This window comes from Anser cygnoides, chromosome 1, assembly GCF_040182565.1.
Source record: "Anser cygnoides isolate HZ-2024a breed goose chromosome 1, Taihu_goose_T2T_genome, whole genome shotgun sequence".
Lineage (NCBI taxonomy): Eukaryota > Metazoa > Chordata > Aves > Anseriformes > Anatidae > Anser > Anser cygnoides.
Genome location: NC_089873.1, coordinates 24,921,135 through 24,944,857, shown reverse-complemented (window position 1 = coordinate 24,944,857; position 23,723 = coordinate 24,921,135). Strand labels below are relative to the sequence as shown.

General features: G+C 37.0%; 1 protein-coding gene and 1 long non-coding RNA gene across 8 annotated transcripts in view; one reads left to right on the top strand and one right to left on the bottom strand.

The window, feature by feature from the left end:
• Positions 1-23,723, top strand: part of PTPRZ1 (protein tyrosine phosphatase receptor type Z1) — a 141,226-nt gene that overhangs the window by 11,949 nt on the left and 105,554 nt on the right. The gene's annotated exons all lie outside the window — the stretch shown is intronic.
• On the bottom strand, positions 3,425-5,898 carry LOC106044522 (uncharacterized). The gene is made up of 4 exons (XR_001212322.3): positions 5,825-5,898; positions 5,311-5,459; positions 4,892-4,964; positions 3,425-4,221 (listed from the first exon to the last, which is right to left on the bottom strand). It is a non-coding gene; the product is annotated as an uncharacterized lncRNA (long non-coding RNA).

Sequence of the window (23,723 nt, the reverse complement as noted above, 5' to 3'; positions counted from 1 at the left end):
AATACAAAAGTCTGAAAGAGAAAACATAATTAACTTGCCCAGTCTAATGGGTAAGTTGAGGTGTTCCAGCTCAGCATTTCCAGGCACTGGACTGGATTTTTGCTCTCCTTTCTTCACTGTGCCACCACTGCCCTCCCCAGAAGCAGCAACTGCAGCATGTGCAAGCCGCAAATCCCAGGTCTAATACTGCTACTGTGGCTGTCTCCCTTCTTCCCCCCACCACATCCCCCTACATTGCTGTCTGTCTGTGGCTGTACGTCTCTGTGCTGGGATGGATGCAAATGTGGACGGAGGCATTTGGCTGCAGACACAGCCTGTACTGTTGGAAGAGCTGCTCTGAGACAGGGGAGAGGAGACAAGCCAGAAAATATGTTTTGTAGGTTGGATTAAAGCCTTGGGTCAGCAGTTGGACCATGCTGGGTTATGTCTCACAGTGAAATGAGGGAGACATGGGGTTCCAGTCCCTGTCAGTTTGATTATTTCTGTCTTTTGTCTAGCTACTATCCAATGTAAAAAAACACCAGGATTTCTGTCGTCTCCTGGAGTTTTGAAACCTGCTTGAGAATGCTGTTATATCTCCTGGATGGATTGGTCCGATGCTTATCTAGGTCTTCTGGGCATCTCTGAATAGCTGGCTACTTACCCCTGCTCCATGAAGTCTGTGCATCTTTCGTCCTGGACCAGTTCCTGTTTTTTCTATGTTGTGGAAACTGAGCCAGTCAAACATAAAAATGCACTGTACCACTCCCAGAAAAGAAAACCGTGTGGCTGTATCCGCAGTCTGTGTAGGAACTGTATGCATTTACATCACCCCTGTTGAAATTCCAGGAGATTTTCTGCCTCAGGCAGGTATGGCAAACGAGTGAGCAGCAGCTGCAGTGTCCTGGAAGGAAATACAGCATGTGCTCCTTTCTGTAACAAATCAGCTGCTTTAGATGGCATGGAGACAACAGGCTCATTTCTCCAGTGAGTCACTGAGCCTTCCAAAAGCCCCATATCACCAAGGCTTTCAGCTGAGGTGGAGCATATTACACCACTCCCTATACAGCCTAAACCTTAAAGGCTTAGTCAAACCCGTAATTAATTAAGATTTGTGTAACACTTAATGCTCATCTAGTGAGTTGTATCTTCTAAGGCTGTTGCTAATGATTTTAAATCTACAAAGTAACTTCCTAAAAACCTTTGAAATTGGCAATGATGGTGTTCCGTTTTAGATGGAAAAGCTTCAATCATTCCAGAGCAGGAAATAAATGCGTGACTTAAGCTGGAGAGATACAGCTACAGAACAGCAAACTGCTAGATACACTGACATGGCACAGGGCCAGAGAAAGATTCGGTATTGCTCCTTCCAAAACTCGATTTGAAGCCATTTCAGTATCTCTGTATTGCATAAATGACTATGGAATTTCTAGGAAGTCTGCAGTTACGTGTACTTATGGTCTGAAGATAAGATGTAATTGGAGAATTTTACTTTCATGCCCTCTTCTTCACATATTTTATTATTTTTATTTCTATGCTATTACAAGACTAAATTCTGATACAGTGCTAGACATGAACTCAATGAAAATATTCTTATCTGTCCTATGTTCTGACATAGATGCTTTAATAAAATTATTAAAAAAAAAAAAAGTCAAGATTTTTAAAACATTGATAAAAGTGTGTCTAAAAGCCTAATCTTTTGTTTTCAAGGATAGGAATATTTTGTAAAGAAACTAACTGCAGTCTGGAAGGTTGATTTTGCTGTTGTGTCTTCCAAAAGCAAAATAAATGAAGCTGTTTTCTTTGCTTGAGTAGCGATGGTTGTGGGTTCAGTAATAGCATCCATCAAACTGTTTACTTAATTTGTTGAATTTTTTTGTCAAATAACTGAAATTTAATAGGTTCTTCAGTGTAAAACAGTGTAGTCTTTGCTTGAAAACTTTGTACGCTTCCTCACATAACTTCCAGTTATTCATGGATAGAAGGAAGAAAATGAGAAAATTTTAAGAAAATAAAAAGGCATTATAGAGAGATTCTGTGTTTAAGGATGTATGCATATTTTTAAGCTAGTATAGTCCTGTCATATGCAAATAATATGTGCCTATTGAAGGCATCTTCAGAAACAAAATCTGGATCTGGGGTTAAACCAACATGTGGAAATGCTGTATAATCAGAAAATTGCTGTCATTTATCATTTATACATTGATGACATCTAATGTGCTTGTCCATGACCAGGGTTTCATTGTGTAAGGTACCACGTAAAAACAGAGCATGATACCTACTCACAGGAGCTGAGAAATATAGTAAAATACCGAAAGAGAAGCTGATGGGACAGAGAAGATGGGAGGAGCTGTTAGGAAATAAATACATAAATGGATAAATAAATAAATTTTATCCAGCATAAAAAGAAGTTGAGTTGGTGAAGCATTTTTTTTCTAGCCAGTCCTGTGAGTCAAGGTTTTCAAAGAGGTATGGAGTAAGCCTGTCTCAGTTCCTCATCTGTAAGACAGAGATAGCGGTATATAACTCAGAAGTGTTTTGTGTGAACCAATATCACCATACTTCATTAAGTCAGTTTAGGAACAAAAGAACTACATAAATATTAGGGTGCACAGATACTACCATGTGAGCACTGGCATGCGAGGGGCTGCCTCTGGGGACAGATGGCCCTTCCAGCATGAGCACAACCCTCCCAATGACCTATAGCTTCACTTAACTGAGGCTGCATGCACATTTACATTTGACAACTTGGGTCAAAACAACTGGTCTGAGCATTTATCCTGCAGTGGATCCTCTCTGACCATACTCCTAAATGGAAATTCTTACCTCGTGACCCAAAGATACCAGAGAACATGGATTGCTGCAAGGCCTGTTACCTCACAGTCCCCATCTGGAAGTTAGCATGAAGAAAGGCACTTATACTGGGTGGGGATACCCATGGTTCTGTTTTATCTAATTCCTGTAATTTAATATTTATATGCTGTGTATAGCCAGAAGTGTAGGAGAAGGGAGACAGGCATAACATCCTGAAAATTATAAAAAAGTGGTGAGTCCTATTGACAAGAAAAAGGTGTTGTTAATGTAGTTTCCAGAGTCCTTATTCCAAAGTACATTGAAATCCAATAGAGAAATATAGAGAGAGGAAGAGAGAAAATGGAAGAAAAGAAGAGTGAAAAGAGAAAAGGGAAGGAAGGAAGGAAGGGAGGGAGGGAGGAAGGAAGGGAGGGAGGGAGGAAGGAAGGAAGGAAGGAAGGAAGGAAGTTCACAAATGAGATATCTGGCACTGGTGCAGCTTCTGTTTATTGCAATTTTTATTTTTATTTTTTTATTTTGATGCTGCTGCAGTCTACTTCTACTTGCCTTTTGTAACTACTACAAAAGGAGGCTGGAGAAGGAGTTGAACTACTACTGTGACTTTTACAGGCTTCACATCACCAAACCCAGAGAGAGATTAAATGAATTGACTGAACCCCAAGCTTTCTCTCTCAGCTGTTCTGAAAGCCTTTCTTCCTTCCTTATAGTGGGGAAAATGAAGAGGGTAATGCTGCTAGTTTCCACTTTTTAAAAAATGCAGCCAGGTGGACTCTAGTGCAGAACAGTTTATGAGATGCTCATCCATCACAACAGAGAAAATAATTGTTCAAGCAAGAGAAGAACAGCCTTGCTATATTTGTTTTTAATGGGAATTGTTTGTACAATTTTCTTGGCATCATCACAACAGTAATCTCTAAATATATATAGGTATGTAATACTATGTAATACTTCTAGCAAACACACAATAAACAAATTATAGAAAGACACTTGTTGACAGTTGCAGTGAGAAGTAATGCAGTGAGAAGTAATGCAATGAGAAGAGCAGTGTCAGGTTTGGGGAAGCAGTAGACACTACAGGTAGCATCCCCCTGCACTACCACCCTGCCTCAGCTTCTTGTCTGTGTCTGACACATGAGCTCTCCACTCTTGTCCTGCTCATAAGGGACCTTGCACACTCCCCGTCCTCTCCTCCTCTTCCTGGGCCACGCATGTGCATGTGACCCAGACTTCCCTTCAGAAAATCCTGTTTTTCTAGTGGCAAGAAGATTTCTTGTCTGAAAGGAAGGCGGTGAGTCCTGCACAGCAGATTCTAGGTAATTTTAACTTGCCACTTATGGCAAACATCCATATCTGAGATCTTCATTTACATTCTGTTTATACAGTATGCAGTCCCAAGGCAGCTAGAGTTCTGTGGATGTTCTGGCAATGCTGCAAATAAATCATGATAATGATCATTAATAAGTGAGTGCTGACAGTGATTTTCAGGCCATAACAACCAAGAAACAAAACAAAACAAAACTATTAAAAAAAAAAAGCAAAGAGTTTGATTGTTTTTAAGACAGAAATGTGTGTTCTTATGCTGCAAGGTAATTAAGTTGGAAAAGGTTTCATTTATAATGAATTCATAGAGACCTAATGCCACATCTTTGTACAATATACAAAACCAAGATTTGACTGAAACTCACTGCTCCTGAGTATAGCACACTGATGCTTCTATGGACAGAACACAGTTGTTCATTGCAGATCAAAGAGGGACTTTGCTGGTTTTCACCAAAAGTTATAGACCTTCACTAATAACTGGTTATGTTGAAGAAGAGTTGAAAACTTGGACTTGTCAGGACCATGGCTGTGAAGAATTTTAGTGTGCAAGGGGGAATGGACAGGCTTGCACAGTTCTATTTGAGGAAGACAATATTTGGGAATATGTTTCAGCTACACTTCACAATGATTTTAACTGAGGAAAAACAACTCTTAAATTCTTTTTAATGTGATATCTACAATGAGTGTTATTTTAAGAATCCACCCAAGGCTCTAGTCATGAAGAAGCATGTGCTTGACTGAGTTGCATTTATTCTAGAAAATAAAATTGATGTTCTACCTGCAACTTTAAAGGGAAAATCTTTGTTCTTTTTCCTCTGAGCCAGAATTCCATGATGGCTGTGAAGAATATCCTAGTTTTACAGAAAAAAATAAAAATAAATAAAAACAGATGAGAAACATACTGCCCTAGAGAAAAAAATAATAATCTAACATGCTATTGGCAGGAAAAAAGGCATATTCCTGCAAATTCTGATCAAAATAAATTCTCCTACTCAGTTCTAAACTGTATCCATATTTTTTTAATGTACTTTATGTATTTAGGCCTTATGGATTTCTAACATACATTATACAATAAATAAAATTGCAGGAGTAAGATAATATTAGGTTAAGAACTAATACTGTTAATGGTACTCTTTACTTTTTGTTTAGCATAAGCTAATAGAAAATAAATAAATAAATCAGAAAATGATATCTTACCATGCCTCCCAGCTCTCCATGCAAAATGTGCACAAAGACCTTTCCCATGTTATTTCAAGCATTTGAAATAGGTTGGATGCTTTTCTTCTTTTGGTATATGTCCATGCTGTATTCACACAGTCACCAGTCTCACATTGCTACAGATGCATCTGTTGATATTAACATTTTGCATTAAAATCATAATTTTTTTTAATTTGAGGATGAAAGAAAAGGGCTAAGGGTGGTATGTATAACCTTCCAATATTTTACTTACCCATGTGATATTTTAAAAAATATGAAAAGCTGTTAAGTGTTCCATACATTACTGATATACTGGTATTGTGGGCTGAAAACTGTTAAGGATGATAAAATCATTTAGAGGGTGGAAAATACATTCCATAACAAGGTATTTCAAGAGATTTATATTTGTGAGGTCCTTCCCCATTTTGTTAAAGACAAAATAGGAAGTATGGGAACTTTAAAATAAAGTCTTTAGAGATACAGGCATCTACAGAAGTTTATGATTCCACAATACCTGTTTCCAGCTATCTACTGCGTAAGTCAGTACATTCTATCTTCAAGTCCGAAGACTCATGACCATAGTCAGCAGGAAATGGAAAAAAAAAAAAAAAAAAGAACCAAAAATGTTGTGGATGCCCCATCCCTGGAAGTGTCCAAAGCTAGGCTGCGTGAGGCCCTGGGCAACATGGTGGCATTGCAGCCATGGTGGGAGGGGGTGGAACTAAGTGGTCTTTAAGGTCCCTTCCAACCTGAGCCATTCTATGATTCCATGATTCAAGATACCAATAAAACCAGCAGGACTTGTTTTTTCTACAGTTATTCCCTCTCCTTTCCTCCCAGTGGTGGCATGGAGTTCATAAGAGACCAGATGCTTTTTAATGAATGAATAAAACTTGATCCTAACACAAATAAACTATCATGCTGCCAATATAAGAGCAGTGAGCCCATTCATTTGGCAATAAGCCAGGTGTTGCTAGATAAATTAAAAAGCAACCCTTTCATCAGTGCCTGATTTAGCAATTAGTTGACATCAAACTAGCAAACATGCATTAGAACGAGAATATAGAACGTGAGTTCTCTTTACTAATACTCTAATCTCTCTTTCATTACACACCTTCACAGGAGACAGAATTAACATTGACAGAATTTGTATTTACTCAAAAAAAGCAGTCATGTTATAGTGTTTGCACTTGGTTGGCACTAGGCAGAAATGAGATCTTCATTCAACCGTAATCTAATTATGAAAAAATTAATAATGTCAAACCTTGAGAAAGTAAGTGCATGACAATTAATAAAGAAGTGGTTTAGATATGAAGGAGTTTGTTTTGCTGATGATGTCAGAGCTCATCTTATGAATCAGCAGTATAAGAGGAGTATGCTTAGAAAAGACAACCATAAAGATAAAGGTAAATTATGAAATGCAAATGAGACCCTGTCGACTAGGAAGATAATGATGGTAAATCAAATCTGAGGCACAAACTTGTAGGTGAAAAGGGGAGCTTCAATTTGATACAAGAAAAAGGGAATGTTCAAGCCATGGTCTGTGTGTTATTTGCAGCCTCACAGAACAATTCATCCATCATTCAACCCATTGCTGGCAGCCTTCCTTCCCTGGGGAGTTAATTTGATGGCAACAGTCTGCCCTTAGCTGTCGTTTTTACCAGGGCTGAGAAGCTTACTCCTATCACACTGAGCTTATTGCGCTCGCCTGACACAATGCATACACACAAATAGGTTTCTGCCTATTCTGGGGTAGAGATAGCCACTAAGAGCAGGCCAGAGCAATTCATTTGGCTGGTAAAAAACTCTTGGTCTGCTCCCAGTGTGACCCTAGGAAAAAGGATCTGACTGCTTTGATGACTGCAACCATCTTTCAGCTACTGCTTGTATTGATTCTTCAGTGACACATAAGCTTTCCCTGGCAGCAGATGAAGATATGGGTCCTGCTCACCAGGCAGGCCTCAGCATGATAAAGTGTATGAAAGCAGATCAGGTAGAACAATTAAAACATTACAAATCTGGAAAAAAAAATGTTATGAAATGACATCTGATAGGAAAGCTAATTGGGCAAATTAAAGTTGACAAAAAAAAAAGGAGAGATGAAAACGTTCAAGCTGAAAAATAAAGCAGAAGGGAAAAAAAAAAGAATGAAAGGAAGAGAGGAAAAGGAAGAAAGGCCACTGGAAGACAGGAGAGTAAAGGTTTGGGACCTGTTCTGGATTAACTTCTTCCAGGTGATTTCTATTTTCCAAAAGCTCTAGATTTTTGGACTTTAACCTCCACGTAACTCTGAAGTTTTAATTCCCCTTCTTTGAAAAGATATAAAAGAAAGAGATATGAAGTCCTTATGTCCTAGTTTGGAATGATGTGGTGACTTAATTCCTATCTATAATGTTTTACTGATAGAAAAATAAAAATGGCCAGATACACAGTCTGTGATCTTCTACACATTGACCTCAAAAAGTGAATGGATTCAGGTATTTATGAAAAGGTCCCCTGAAAACTTCATGTTGTTGCGCTCTCCTAATGACAAACATATATTTAAATGAAACTTAGAATTCGCAGCAGAAGGCTAGACCTTTATTGTTTTTTTCTTCTTTCTAGCTTCAGCTACAAGATGCCTAGGAGACTCATGTTGCCATGGGTCCTTTCCATTATTGTGCCTCATAATACAAGAGAGAGTAGGGTTACTGCTGATCCATATATTCGAACCGTTCAAGGACCACATATCTTTCCCCTTTGGGATGAAGATTAGAACTCTTTTAATGTAGACTTTGACACAGTTATCTATTTCTTGTTGTATTCAATTACCTGTGATGTTCCTCGAGAAATTTCAAAAGGCACCGTTCAAATGGATTGTAGCCAGCACACCATCAAGAGGTATGCTTTACTCTTTCATCAAAGATGGCATTTACTTCTTGCTTAATTTCATGTTTCTTTCTCTAAAACTGAAAAAAAAAAAAGGTTTTATTTTATCTTTTTTTTTCCTCTTATTTTGGTATACTGTATTTATATATGCTATATACTATATTTGTGCAGAAGCCTGTGGTTTGGAAAGAGCCAGTAAGTTACATATAACTGCAACTAATCAATGCTTGTAGCTTGGGAAATTTGAATTTCCCATAAATGAAACAGTGTATCATTAATATATTGCTTGCTCACAGCAAAGCTATTTCCCCTTTAAGGAGAGACTCTTTTGATGAGAATGTCTTGAAGAGCTGATGGTACAGCTGAAGTAACAAGTCAATGATATGGAGTACAAGAGAATATTGCATGAGGTATTGAATGCTGAATTACAGAAATTGTTGTGGCTATATGAAATATTGAAATATATCTGTTGTTAGTGGTAAGTATTTATGAACCAAAGTAAGATTTTTCAGCTTCTTTTCCAATCTATCTATTCTGTTCATGCCCTTGATCACTTGGAAACTCAGGATTCACTTTTTTGAGATGAATTTCAAGATGCCTAATTTCTTCCCAGATTAATTTTAAGAGCAAAATTTAAGATACAGCCTCAAGATTAGCTTTGAAGTCCCAGATGGAGATCATTATGTAATCATGCAATCATGAAATGCATGATGGTTGAAGTCAGTTTAAGGATTTTTAATTCTTTCACACAGAGAAAAAAAATATGAAAAATTTACTTGGAAAAAAAATGCCTCTAAACTCTCTTTTTTATTTTACTAGGGAAAGTATTGTATATTTTGGAAGTAATTGTTAAACCTTGTGTTTGTATGAGCATATAGTTTAAAGCACAATGGGTACATTGCTTTAAAGGTGTAGGGTAAAATAAAAGCAAAAGTTTGTTCCAGTTTACCTGTGGAAATTCTGTTCTAAGCTATTTGAATTGAGGGCATTTGAGATAACATTATGAGTTTTTATGCTCTCAAATCACACCTAAGCTTAATGGTCTTAGCAAAATCAGTGGCAAAACTTCCTGTTTTTCCAGTAGAACTACAGTTTCTTACAGAAGGGCTTGGCTGCTTAAGGGAGAAAAGAAAGAGCTTTGTGATTAGAGCCATTACAATAGTAGTCTGACTTAAAAATACTTCACAGCTTATCAGAGAAACTAGCAATTAACTCTGAACTCTGTAAAATGTGTTCACTTTGTAATTATTTTTATGGGCTTTAAAAATAGACTCCAGATTAAAAAAAATAAAATAGCATTCCTTTTATTATAAAGCAATTAATTTTGTTAGATGGAAAGGGCTTTACAATGAAAATGTTGGTCAACTTAAAACCTCAATGTGAATCTGTTAGAAAAGAACAGATATATATTTCATTTTTGATAATTGCTTCAACATGGACACAACAGCGTCACAGGAAGGGTTTTGCAGATGCAGAAGCTGCCAAGAAAGTTTGGAAGCCAGCAGTGGGAGGATTTGTCAAAGCAAACACACAGTGTGTGTTCCTAAATGAACTGAGAGGGGTGGAAGAGGAAAGATTAGATGTCAATAAGGTCTGAAATATATGCTGAACCATTTGGGACAGGCTGTGCATCCCTCAGTGTCTTTGGATTAAGAGCTGTTCAAGGAATGCACTGACCTTTCTTCATGTTCACATAACACTCACCAAAAGGTTAGCCTAATAAGAGCAATTCAGATTCCTCAGAAATATCTGATTTTCTCCTCAGCAGATATTTTGCAACAATAGGTGTATTGCTTCTTTACAGGGAAGCATTTCAAGAATGATTCAGGTGTTTCAGTTGTACAATATTCAATAGGAAAATTTGAATTTGGAAGACTGGAGTCTGCCTTGCTCTTTTTAAAATTAATTCATGATAATGATACCTAAAGATAGTTCTAATAAATCCAACCTCTGAATGACCCTATCCTGGCCTCTCCTCCTACAAAGCCCTTGAATGCAAAATTGCAATGATGTTTTATGTTCCAAAGCTGATTTCAGTGAAATTTCTTGAACAACGCTTACAGAAATAGGTTTAAATGAGAGTAGACGTAGCCTCCTTATGTTTGGGACAGTTTGTTTATGGTAAAAATGCCTGTCTTTTTTAAAAAGTCACAAACTGTATTGAGAATACTTTCTTGGTCCAGCATAGGTATTATATTTTCGTTTTGGTTTATGTGCAACAGATGCACTGCTGTGACTCACTTTGTGATAAAAAAGCCCAGTATTATGGCATAGCAAAGTAGCATTTTTTATTGTACGTGGGATTCATAGGATTTTTCCAAACAGTTTTGATTTTGCCATGAATTAATTTAAGGTAATTGGGTAGTGATTATTTATTAAAAAGACCATTTAAAATAATCACCTAAAATATTTTTTTTTCCTTATCATTTAGCTACTTTTCAGTTTTGTACTGTAAACTGTTTTTCAGGAGACAAAAGTGCAGATTTTTTGGAAGTTTCATCACAATATTCATGCCAGTGAAAGCTTGGCTGCCTGTTCTCTCTGCCGACTTATGCAAATTTCTAGGGACCTTGTGTGAATGGAGGGAGTCTGAATTTGTGTCCATGGTAATCTGTTCAATGTGTAGAGGAAGTTACAATGGCATTAACCCATGAAAAGGATCAGTTGTTTTCATGGAAAGCAGTCAAGACATGCTTTGAATTCAGATAGTCAACTTAATCAGAGCTGGACATCATTTTTTAAGGGTTTCTCTTTGAAAGAACTTAATGCTGGTCACCTGCTACAGTCAAAATAGATCATTTATCTGTAAAGGAGCATAAAAAAATAACAGCTGAAGAACGGATACAGCCCTGAAATACAGAAAAAAAAATAAATCGGCAGTTATTTACAACCTCTATGTGGGCAACTAGAAGCATGAAAATGCCAGAGTGGTCCTGGCTCGTTACCTGCCTTGTGCCCGGGAGATAAGTGAATTCATGCAGTGTTTCTCTGGGACTGGAAATTCAGCAGCATCAGTCCTCACTGCCTTCCTGGGTAGGGTAGGAGTCCTGCTGTGCTCTGGGGTGGCCAGCACACCTGGGAAGTTAGACACAGAGTTGTTTGAGAAAACGTATTAATTCAGAGTCTCTCTATCACATTGCCTTACATTGACCTTTATAGGACATAACAAAAAGTCAGGTCTAGTTTCTCCACTTTACCCTGCTTTTCTTCAGGCACAAAAGTCTCTGCTGGTACAGTTACCCAGGTAAGAAGTAGTTCAAACTGTATTCCTCTTTACTTTTAACATGAAGAAATCCTACCAGCAGCCCCATTTGGAGTGTCCTCCTGCATTTAAATTAAATTACAGTACAAGGAAGAGTAGCATTAGGCAACCTGCATTTGAGTATTCAGCAGAGATTTTATTTGCCAGATTAACTAATACTTGTCTCAGCTTCATCTATTTCATATAGTGAAAGTAAAAGATATGGTTATCTTACTTAATATGCTACAGGCTGTTTCCACAGTATAATGGTAGACTTGCACTGGGGATGTTTTTCTTTTGATGAGGATGACATGGAAGAAATAGAAATACTCAATAAAATAAATGTAATAAAATGAAAGATATGGTTTCTGTAATCCATGTCAGGCCTTTTTACAGTATTTGTCTAGTGCTACTTGAACATTTTATACCAATATTAGCTAAATGAATTTGCTGTATAGCTGTGCGAAGCTGCATTTAGAGAGGAATGTAACTACATTTCCTGGCCTTCCTTTAGAATGACATTACCTAACAGCTTTCCAGCAGGAAGAGGCAGGTCTTTAAAGTCAGAACTCTGAATTAACACAGCAAGAACAGCTGGTACTTGCTCGTTATCCAATTTAAGAGATGTAAATTCCAGGAATTCTTTTCATAAGAGCTTTAGTGCCCCATGCTTGTTCACTAGTGGTGATGTTTGGATGTTAAAACTATAATGGGAAACATGGTAACTGCTGAAGGCACAAGGGAAAAGACCATCAGTGGGTGATCCCAGTGTACACAACAGCATCATCTCATCAAGACAAAGGAACAGTTAGATAAGTATCATAATGGCTTGTGTTTTTACTGGGCATATAAATTGTGCTTCTCCACAGCAGCAGACAATAGCAGGGAGAAAATTCTTACCAAAAAAAAAAAGAGAGAGAGAGAGAACAGACAGAAGTTCACTGTTTGGTTAATATCTCTTGCTTTTCTGGAAGGCATATGCGTGAATGGCCAAATCAGGCTATTCTCCTGGTTCTCCATGCCAAACACAGTTAGATACAGCAGAATGTCTAGAAACTGCTCAAAGAAAAAGACAATATTAATAGCAGCAGAAGTCACCTAAAAAAAAACCAAAACCCACCTTTACAGAGGAATCAGTTTTTGAGGATAAGTGAGAAATCACAGAAGGACAGCATTTGAAAATACCATTGTCCAAGAGTTTATAGAAAGTGTGCTCTGCAGTGTTGGTTAGGCAAAAATTTGCTCAGTCCTATTCTCTCAAAGAATAGAGTGAAAGGCAGTAGTGTCTAAAAGAAGCGTTTGATCTTTGAACATGGTGGATATTGCAATTAAACAGCAAGAGTCATGTAATCCCCAATTCTGGAAGGAGGCTACAACTGATGGATCTGAGATTTTTCTGTTTATCTGGTATATCAATTCACAGTCATATCTTGCTATCAGTGACAAAATTTTACACTGTTAAGGGAAACATGGCTAAAAAACATTTAGCGACACCCTTAAATCTAAGAAAGGAAAGAGCGAGTCATATCAGGTACTCCCGCCAACTTCTCAAAGTAGCTTCTTTGCTTACCTGAATGCAAGTAGAGTGTCCTTTACAGAACAGTAAGTGATGTTTATTTTAAGTTTTAATAGTAACTGCATTTCATCTACGGCATATACTGCCACTGTGTCAGATGCCATGGATCATTCCTGTATAGTATGCAAATAGCAGGAATAGCCATCTTGGGTCATACCTGAATTTACTATTGTTTGACAGAGGCCTGATGCCTCACAAAAATAGGTGTGAAATCTCCCAGTAGGCAGCAGTGAGATACTCAGCAGTCTTTCTCACACATCCGTAATCATATCCATGCCAGGCTCCTTTCTAAATGTAGTGTGATAACTCCAAATATTCTTGATATCTTCACAGCTGTTTCGGTCTTTGCTTAGTGGTTAAATTCTGCAGTTAGCCTCAGCAGTTTCCTGCAGTGATAATTGCCTAAATGTGAAAAGAAGTGTATCCTTTCACTGGTTTTCCTACTTTCAGACTTCTCATTAATGCCTCCGGGTGTTCTTGTTCTTGTAGAGAGAGGGAGAACAGAAGTTCCCAATCTTCATCTCAACAACATTCATTATTCTTTATATTTGATTTCTTTCCAAAATAAGCATTCTTAGCCTTTTCCATATCCCCTTATTTGGAACTTTTCCATGGTCACTTTCATTAGTTTTCCCTCTGTCCCATGTTACTCTGCTTGATTATTTTTGAGAATGCAAAACCAGCACAGGACGCAGTTTTCCAGATGAAACTACACAGATCATTTAAGGGTGATTCTTCAGCATTTCCAATTTTTGTGTTGTCCAGAGTCTAAAAATATTTGCAAATTTCAAATGGACTCCAGCTATACACTGAATGAAGAACTTGATTTAGCTCTCCAGGGGTGCCCTGGACTCTTCTTTCAGCTGATAAAATTAATTGAAAACTCAGTAAAGAAAAAGTAGATTAGTTTTTCTCAAGGCATTTTTTTTTCTAAATAATTATTTTTGCTGCTGCATCAATTAAATCTGAACATCTTTTGGTGTTGTTACACTTTTACCTTCCTAGTTATTACTCTGTGAACTTCCTTGAAACATAAGTGCATTGCAACATTGCAGCATACCCTCTTGAATATTTTAATTTAACCACGTGTTTCCATTTCTTGTCAAATAATAGACATTTTGAAGACTTCTACAAAGTTGCATCCCTTTCAAAATTAGAAATATTTTTATTTAGGTGATCTTAAAAAAAAAAAAAAAAAAGTGTTCTGTATTTCCTAAAGTTTGGTGTCAATATATTGATTTGACATCCTTGCTGTCACTTGAACGTCAATTTAAATAATATTGCAGTTAATGTCTCATCTGCTGTCCCTATATGAGCTATCTTTTGTGCATGTTTTAAGGGTTTCTTAAGAAAGGTTATGCTCATTTGTGTTCAAGAACTATTTATCGGATTCACACCTATGTTGTTTCTCTAAGCTTTGTCTTGTTTCACCATTTGGCCATTTTACATATGGTAACTTAAATCCTACTTTTTTGTTACTATTCTGTTACACTGTGCTGTTTATTTAGTCATGCTGTTGTTTATGAATTCAGATGGATTTTCCTTGCTAAAGTCAGTGTTGTAGCCATGTTAATATATTTATATTATTATGGCAGAGAGTTGCTTTGATATAGTTAGCTGTATGCCCCTCTCCTCCCCTCCCCTCTCCTCTCCACAGTTGTATTTTTCCAAAGGTGTTTTCCAGAGTCCAAAAGTTTAAACTGTCCTTGCTCACCCAGGGAAGTGAGTTTTAGCACCCTGTTCATTTTGTCTGATAGGTTTTGCGCATCTAAGTGAAAACGTTTACAAGAAAACAGCCAGAGAGAGCACTTCTACTAAGTCTATAGGTAAACATCCAGACCACCCCCTATTCATAACCTTGCATTACTTGGCCAGATGTGTAAGATGATCACAAAGTCAGGCTTTCTCCCTTGCACAATGGCAGAAATGTTTAAATGGCCCTGTACAAGGCATCCTAATTACTTGCCCAAAGAATATTAACAGAAGACACTCTCAATCCAGTCCATTGAAGTTTTCTCCATACCATAAAACCTTTATATGAATATTCATAAGAGAGGGAGAGACAGGCAGACACACTTCACAGCCTGTTAATTAATGCCTTTACCCAGGGTTTTAGTGCTCTACACCTAGACCAAGAGCAGGTGTTCATTTATCAAGGGCTTTGAGGATCTTTGAGAGCCTACAATGGGAGTTCAGTGTTAAATCCCCTATGGAGAACTAATTCTTCATCACTTCAGAGCGCCAGCTCCTTAGTTCTGTTGGGAGATACAATCCAAACCAGCAAAGGGCTTAGGCAGGTGAATTCCCAATGTGGGAATGACCTTGTCAGCTAACTGTAAGTCGACTAGTGACTTCAGGTGCATTGAAACCTACTTACAAGATTTAAGTGTGCTCAAACCATTAACTCACTATACATTTTTAGATAATGTTTTTCTCTAATTTGGGATGCAGTTAATTGACAGAGCAGTTAATTGCTCTATTAATTGGCAATAAAAATAATTTAATCTTGGTAAATGAATCATTGCAATTAACTGAAAACAAATGTATTAGTTAGATATGTTGTATTTAATTTCTTTGTGTTACAGTGTTAGTATGTAGTTAAATTGCCTATGATTCATAATGACATTCTCAGGCTTCCTGATTTTTGTTTCAAAGATTTAATTTCTTGCTGCTAGAAAGTCACAGTCAGTTTGCAGTTGGTTATTGGGTGTTGACAGCTGACTGCCACAATATATGAACTTTCAGTTGTATTGAACTAATCTGAACCTGGAAGGAGGATTGCTGCAATGAGATTTTCAGTTCAAACCATGTTATACACTCAGTGTAGGATTGCAAGTAACAAGAGGTCAGAACCTCCATTTTGTGGTTCAGTGCACAAATTAAGGCTTTTCATGGAGTGCCACGACCACCTGAGACCTGGGAAAAGGCTTTTTACTGCCTTAGTGAAAAGTTGGATTATATGGGGAAATAGTTATTGCAGTAAGGTGAAATTTCATGTTTACAATGATTGATTAAGCCATGTATCTATCATCTTATGGGGCTATTATTTCCACATTTGGGTCAAACCTTGTTCAACTAGGCTTATGTCTGCTGACAGAATTCAGCAGGGATTAGAACAGAAAGAATATGATCTAACAAAACAGGTCTTTTCTTTGGTTGGTTTTGTTTTTTCTTCCCCTGAAATCACAAAGCTATATTCTGTTTCCCTTTACTGTTAACATATACCTAAGTTAGATGTTAGGGGGGTGGGGGGAGGAGGTGTGTGTACAGTGGTGTAATGTTCTGTCTGGATTCATAGGGGCCGTATATCTTCCCAGGCAGATTTACCTCTCCTCTCCAAGGTGAGGAGCTTTTTGATTAAATACAAATGACCAAGACACGACTGCATAGATCATGCAAAATGTCTGACGCTCTTCTGAGTCTTCCACTGCAAAATATTATAAGCATCTGAATTCTGAAATCATCTGTGAAGTTCCAGTTTTGTGGGTGATGTAGGACAGGACTAGGATGGGCTTCCTATTTTGATCATGGCACTCTCTTTGAACACATATGAAATATGAGACAGAATTTGATCTCAAAATTATATCAAATGGCAGATGCAATGTAGATAATAAGACTCAGAAAGGATGCAATGTAGATAGCAAGGCACAGAACATAATTAAAAAATGAGATCCAGAAAGGAAATTAGAAGAAAATAGTTTTTAAAATGGCATGATCTTATTTTATTTGATATCTCATGTTTTATCAAAACATCTGATGGGGAAAAAAAACAAATGTTAAGAATGTTGTTGTCGTTATCTACAATAGACCTCCAGGAGCAATCAATACATCTTTTTGTTTTCAGCAGTTTGTGAAAGTAAAAATATTGTTCCATAGAATAGTACACCACACTTTTTTATGATTGACGAAGCAGAGGACCAGGTACTGACCATTTACTTTTCAAAACAAGAGTAAGACATGCTGACTAGCAAGAGCCTGGTGGGAGCACTAAGTGCCTGAATTGTATGAAAATACAGCTCTGGTGCGATGTTTTACTTGCATTGTGTAGGAGTTGGCAAAACATGGAGGAAGGCCCAGACCACGAGTTCCCTCTGGAGTTGCCATTCTTCCATAAATCCTCTAAAACCTAAGACTAAAACTGTATTCCTTAGAATTCATGGGAAAACAGAAAGATGTAGTTTGATCTGCTTGTAATAATTCATAAGTTTTTGAAATCAGCTTCAAAATTGCTGCAGCAGATTGATGAGTTATCCCACCAAAAAGAGGCCTAATTAATTAAACTTCAGGTTGTGTGTTCTTGGTAGCTCTAAGGCTTGGATAAGTGCGTGTGGAACTCCAGCCAGTTCTTAACCTGAAAGTTTCCCAAATGCTTAAAATTAAATTTTAGATTTGCTGGGAATTTCTCTACTTGGATACTGTGGAGCAGCTTGGAGCCTATTTCATATCTAAAACTCTTACTTAAAGAATTAATCATCTTTCAGGCACTCTTTCAAAATTAAATCTTGCCAGAACACACATTTCTAGTGTTAAAACACACATTTCTAGTGCTAAGCTCCTATTACTTTTCACGTTTCACTATGTCCTGCTGTCTTGAAAACTCCATGGCCATCAGGATACACAAGTTTGCTTCCTTCCGCTGCCTGGACAGATGCAAACCTACATTGCAAATTTTCCCCAAGACATCCAAAGGGCAGATATAAGCTATCTGCAGAAACAGGTATGATGAGTACTCTGTGCTGCTGGTTAAGAGAGCCTGCATGATGTGGGAGAAAATGAAAGCAACAGCAGGGTCTCTAGTCCTGCAATAAATGAACTGTAGGGAAGGAGGAAGCATAAATTCGGGTTCATCACCTCACTGTGTTTTGAGATATAATATCATAAATGAATTCAAATGTAATTACAGTTATTCTGTAGATCCCCCGTATACCTCTGCATTAATAATTCTTCCATATTCTAATAAAGAGAACCTCCTTTTTTTCTCAGAAAATAAGAACACACACTAAGTGACTGTTTTGCCTTTGTTTTGTTCTTTTAGTGTGTCAGTGTTGTTCACATTTTTCTCTGTTTGTAGCAGTTGTGAGGTGCTTCCTTTCCTTTTCCAAATAATATGTGTATGTAATCAGTTACAATAAGAAGAAATGCCAAAGGGAAAAAGAGTAAACATGAGATTTCTAATTTGATACAATTATAAGAAATCAAAATATCTATGTTTATACAGAGAGATACATACTCCATTTTGACAAATCCTTAGATATATACTTATACATACCTGTGCACATATATGTAAATGTAAGGATTTGTCAAAAAATGTCAGTTCCTATATTTATTTACAATATTTCCATCATACTGTTTTCATTATATTCATATATTCTTTTTCAAATAGAGATACATGTTTTTATAGATATGCATTTGGTATCAGGTGTCCATGTTCAGCTTCAGAATTTTTTGGTCATAAAATTCTGATTGAAGAGTTTCTTCACGGAAGTAGAATGGTTTTGGTATGGTTTTGCAACAGGTTTATGGCATAGTATCTAGATGTATACGAATACTTATACAAAAACATCCAGGGCAATAAAAAAGGTTATTGAAAAAAGAATTTAACCAAGATGTTTAAAGTAAGTACCTCCCTGAGGCAAAAGAAGATATTGCTATCTAAAGAGCCGCCTTTCAGGAAACTTATTGGAAAATGACTAGAGGGATAATGGTTGAGCAGAATTCACAAGTCCAGAATCCAATAAGCAGGAGAGGAAAGTACTTAATGATTAAAGACTTCCTCCTTCAGATATTTCTCTCATTCTGCCACCCATTATATGGTTCCATCTGAGGGTGTTCATTAGAGTCTACAAGATCATTTTAACTTCTGAAAGTTTACAAAAGATAAAGTTTCTAACAGCTGACTTTATAAACTCTACTGTGCTACTCATAAGAGGTTTACTCAGAAGGCTACGTCTACTCATAAGAGGTTTAGAGGTATATTACCAAAACTGTAGAGTTTTACTGATCTATAGATGTTAACAGGTGGAGAGGCATTGGAGAAAGGTAGATTTTTAAAAACTTTTCCAAAAGCCATTTAAACAAGAATGCTGAGATTTTTGTATAGGAATTAAATTTGTTTTATTTTTCATTATAGTTCTGAAATGTCTATTGCAACAAGGTTTTGTTTGTTGGAAGGAGGATTGTAAATATTTTGACACTTAGGTGTTAAATGTAAAAGATAAAGCACATATTCTTCATTCTTTCATTCCTAATTATATTTATCATACTTCTTCACACTCAATTTTGCTAGAAATCAAAATCAGAAAAGTTTTCCTCAGTTTCTCTGTGCAATAGCCATAACATTGACAAGTATAATGCAAATAAAATTGTTATCATTAGTATTTATGTTTAAACAAAGTCCAGTTCTGCTCAACTTTATCTTTTCCTATGTCTTTGGTAATGCTAACAGAGAAATGAATTCATTTTGAAACCAAATGCCTGTAATTTCACTGACTTGATTGAACTTTTGTTTGTTCATGTCTGGTCTGGATGTACTCCTAGTTTTTTTATTTATGCGATCCCATTACTTTACACATATAGCATTAAAAGACAGTCTGGGTTTGAGGAAAGGAGTCTGTGTAGTAGCAGAGTTATATAAGAGTGTGTCCCAAAAGGCACTGCTTGATACCTGCATTTGAATAAAAATTTCCATTTCTATTGTAAAATCCATTTTGCCTCACTTAATACATGGGACGTTAGTGTTTTATCTTGGGGGAGATTACAGTCCTCCTAAGTCCCTTCTGGTTTTGGCTTTAGATGCCTGGAAGGCATTCATCATCTTCAGATGCAGGCCAGTCATCCAGGCTTCCTGGGTTACCTACTCTGTAGGTTCTTAAATTGTTGAGGTATTTTTGTATTTAGCCCAAGAGCTTCACAGGCACTTAATTTCACTGTGCCTGTTCATTCTGGACATTCTGTCTATACCAGTCTCCCACCTAAACTCTCTTGTCAACCTTGTTTCAATGAGCAGGCACTTGAATGCTACATAGATTCCTAGTGAAGCTTTAAAAGTTAATATGATCAATGCTTCAACTAACTGCTAATGGTTGTGTTGGAAGCTGAAGTCTGTCAGATCATTTTCCTCCATCCAGATGATGTTTAGGTGTACAAGATCAAAAATGGAAAGATGCATCTAACATATCCTATTACTTTGCCTGTAGTCACTCTTAAATTGGGAAGTGGCAAATTTAAGCAGATTGGATCATATCCTGTGGTATCCTGAGCTCCCTCCCACTTTCCACTTGTTGTCTAGAAAATCAGGGTATTCTGTAAACACCAGGCATGTAAAATTGCAATGGAATAGAACCTAAATTGATCAAACTGGAGTCCTTGTTGCTTCTTCATATACAGGTACACTGGAAAACCGTGATTAAATGTGATTTATAAACATTAGCTCATACCGTAACCACTATCCTTTTAATTCATGGCACTGTTCACTGTAAAGTTTTGACAGGTTAAGCAAGCAGAGTGCCTACTAATACTCTGGTGCTTAATGATAACTGCTTTTAAATGAAAGCAATCAATCATTTTCTTCTTCTTCTTCTTCTTCTTTTCTTCTAGATTTAAGTGTAATTCATATTAGTAAGTAAGTGCTCTTAGTAAGTACGCACAACAACTGTCAAATTTTAAGAGGCTGTTTTGGCTTTATATTTAATGCAGGGAAGGTCTTGGTTTATCAGCCCATATCAGAATGAGCAGCCTACACTCCAGCATAGTTAAGGGAAATGATTCTCTTTATAGATACCCTAAAATATATTGATGCCTAAAATAAGCCTACACAGAAGGAACTGTGGATTAAAAAAAAAATTTAAGTTTCTCTAAGGCTGTCAGAATTCTCAGACCCATCTTGAAAAAAGATTTAAACACTTTGACTTTCAAGGAGAAAATACACGTGAAATGGTAGAGGTTGGGTATAAAATCACTTTAGTATTTTTAAGGATTTTACAGATGACATTACCAAATTGAACAAATCCATAAAAGAGACCTTATTCAGACAAATGTATCTTATTGTCTCAAAGAGATTTATAGATACCTCCTGTCATTAGAACGTTGTGACTGTTAGCAGACTGTGCTTTTAATCTTTTCATTCCTCTGTCAGTATAAATCATGCAGTTGAGAAAATGAAGCTACACCATCATAAGATGGATGAAAGGTATAGAAGTGGATCCTGAAACCTTCTGTTAATAGAAGAAGGTAAAATAAGGAGAGAATAAATTATTTATTAGCAGGGGTGATTTTGTTAGTTTTTGTTGTGTTTAAGATTCTGTTTATTTTCTGAAGTAGAATCTGCATAATAAAAGTCTTTCTGATCTATTTAATTATATTATTTTTATATGTGAAAAGAAACATCTATTTTGACAATCACATGTAGCTTTTTTTTAAAAAAAAAAAAAAAAAGTTGTTATTCTAGCCGTGCATTTTGTCCTCCTCTCTGACTTATTTGCAGAAATTTTGTCCAGTTCCCCACTTCTTAGCCACTAGACATACACGTCTCTAAGCTGTTCCTTGAGCTACCTTGTAGCTTTGTATTCTTATCATACAATTTCAATTTGTTGTCTGTGTTTAAACCTAACTCTTCTCCAATGTTTTGGTCTAAAAAATATGACTTTCAAAATATTTTACATTCTATAAAAGTGCTGTTGAAGAGTAGAAAGATCAAGTAGGGCATAAGGTCAGAGCTACACTACTGTATTTGAATGAGTATTATCCAAGACATTCACATTTAGACATCAGTTGGTGCATCTTGATAACCTTCAGTGGATTTAAATCAGTCTGGTAGAAAATCTGAACCTGGGTGACCAGTCCTCTGTCCTGCTAAACAGTTTGCTGAGTGTATTGGCAAGCACCATATGTATTTGAATAAAAATTTTCAGACTGTTTTGCTAGGTCAAGCCATTTGTCTGTCCTTGACAATAACCAATAGCAAATGCCTAGGCAAATACATTAAAATAAGTTAAATATGTAATGATGATTTCCCAGTATAATGCTCCCAATTTCATCTGCATCTGGCTCAGAGGTATGGTGAACCAAAAGTGATCAAATTGTGTTTAAGAGGTATTTGTCACTTACAGATTATTCTAATCTTTTCTGAACCAGTACAAGCTCCTAGTATTCATAGCATCCAGCTTATGCAGTGTCAATAATACAAGTGTACACAGGAAAGATCTCATGAGACACAATTTTGTTTAAAATGAGAACTTCTTCACTGTGTATTTAATTTCAAATGTACTTTGTATCATTTTCAACGATTGCTTAAATGCTTGCTAGAATCCAGAAAGTTCCTATGCTCTTCTTTGACATATGAACCACAGGTCGAATCCTGTGCATGTAAATTGAAATTCCTGTTGATTTTAAAGTCAATGCACGTCTGTAACGCATTGCCATTGTCCACTTGAACTAGATGAATGCATATGAATTTAGAGTCTCTGCTCTTTGCTTCTCAATTAGATTTTGGGACAGGAGGAAAATACTGAGTGACGTGTAACTTCCTAGGACCACATGATGTTTTTGCAACTTGAATGACGAGTTAAGACTGCCTACCTCTACTGTGCACAAAGAACGTCAGTGCCCTGTGCAGAAAATCTTTTATCTAAATGTGTCCCAGCTTCCATAAAAATGGCATCTGGTGGCATAGTCTTGTAAATGCAGGTTTCACTGGAGGTGCAGCTCAGAAGTTCAGGCTGTAGCTTAGGCTTAGCAAAGGCTAAAACACAGGAGGTTGTCCTTTTGTCCTCTTGACTCTAGCAGCTGGTATCTCTTGACACCGCCTTGGCAAAAAGGACAAGCATAAAGACCTGGTAAAATTACAGCAGACTGGTATAAATTACAGTCCCAGATTACGCCTGACCTTTCTCCTGCATAGCAAAGCAGCACATCGAGTGTAACATCCCCAAACATACTTTGTGCCTCAAAAACTGTCCTCTCAATACCCTTTTTGCTAAGGCTTAGGAGAAGGGTCTCTGGAGGCCATTTGTGACTTGTTGTGTCAGCGTCTGTCAGAGGATTTTCCCTGCCAAAAATCAGAGATTTGAGGTCCTGTTTCTACTTCTTTATCCCAGCACAGAGTGCTAAATCAAGATTTCACTCACATATATTTCTTTTAATCTTTAAAACTATTCCATTTTTACCTTTACATGTGAATAAATACACACTGAGTATCAGAATGCTTCATTCAGAGCAGTAAATCAAAAGCAACTCAACCAAGGCCAATAGGTGCAAAAGAAATATCAGACTCATGTCAGGAGGAAGAAAACCTGGCTATTTATACATTCTAAATTGGAAAAAAAATCTACAAGATCATACTACTCCCAGTACTATGCTTTAACCAGAAGCCCCTCTTCTCTGTTTTTTTCCCCATGACTGAACATGAGACAAGGTCAACAACAAATCAGTCAGTCCAGCTGCTCCTCACAAACAGTGAAGCATTGGCCACCACAATTCCTAACTTTATGGGCCTCTGGAACTTGGGTGTGGACTAGTTAGGTAGAATATAAAGCAAGCAAGTCTCACAGACTCATGCAGTCTCTGAAGGAGGGTAGAGAAGGGAACAAAAAGCAATTAATGATATAATGATATCTTGCATGTCTCCCTGACGTACGTAGAAAGATAACCATACAACTGGTTGAAAGGTGACCTCACAACTGAGCTGTCTTGCTCTATAAATTAATCAACGGTCTTTGGAAACAATTCAAC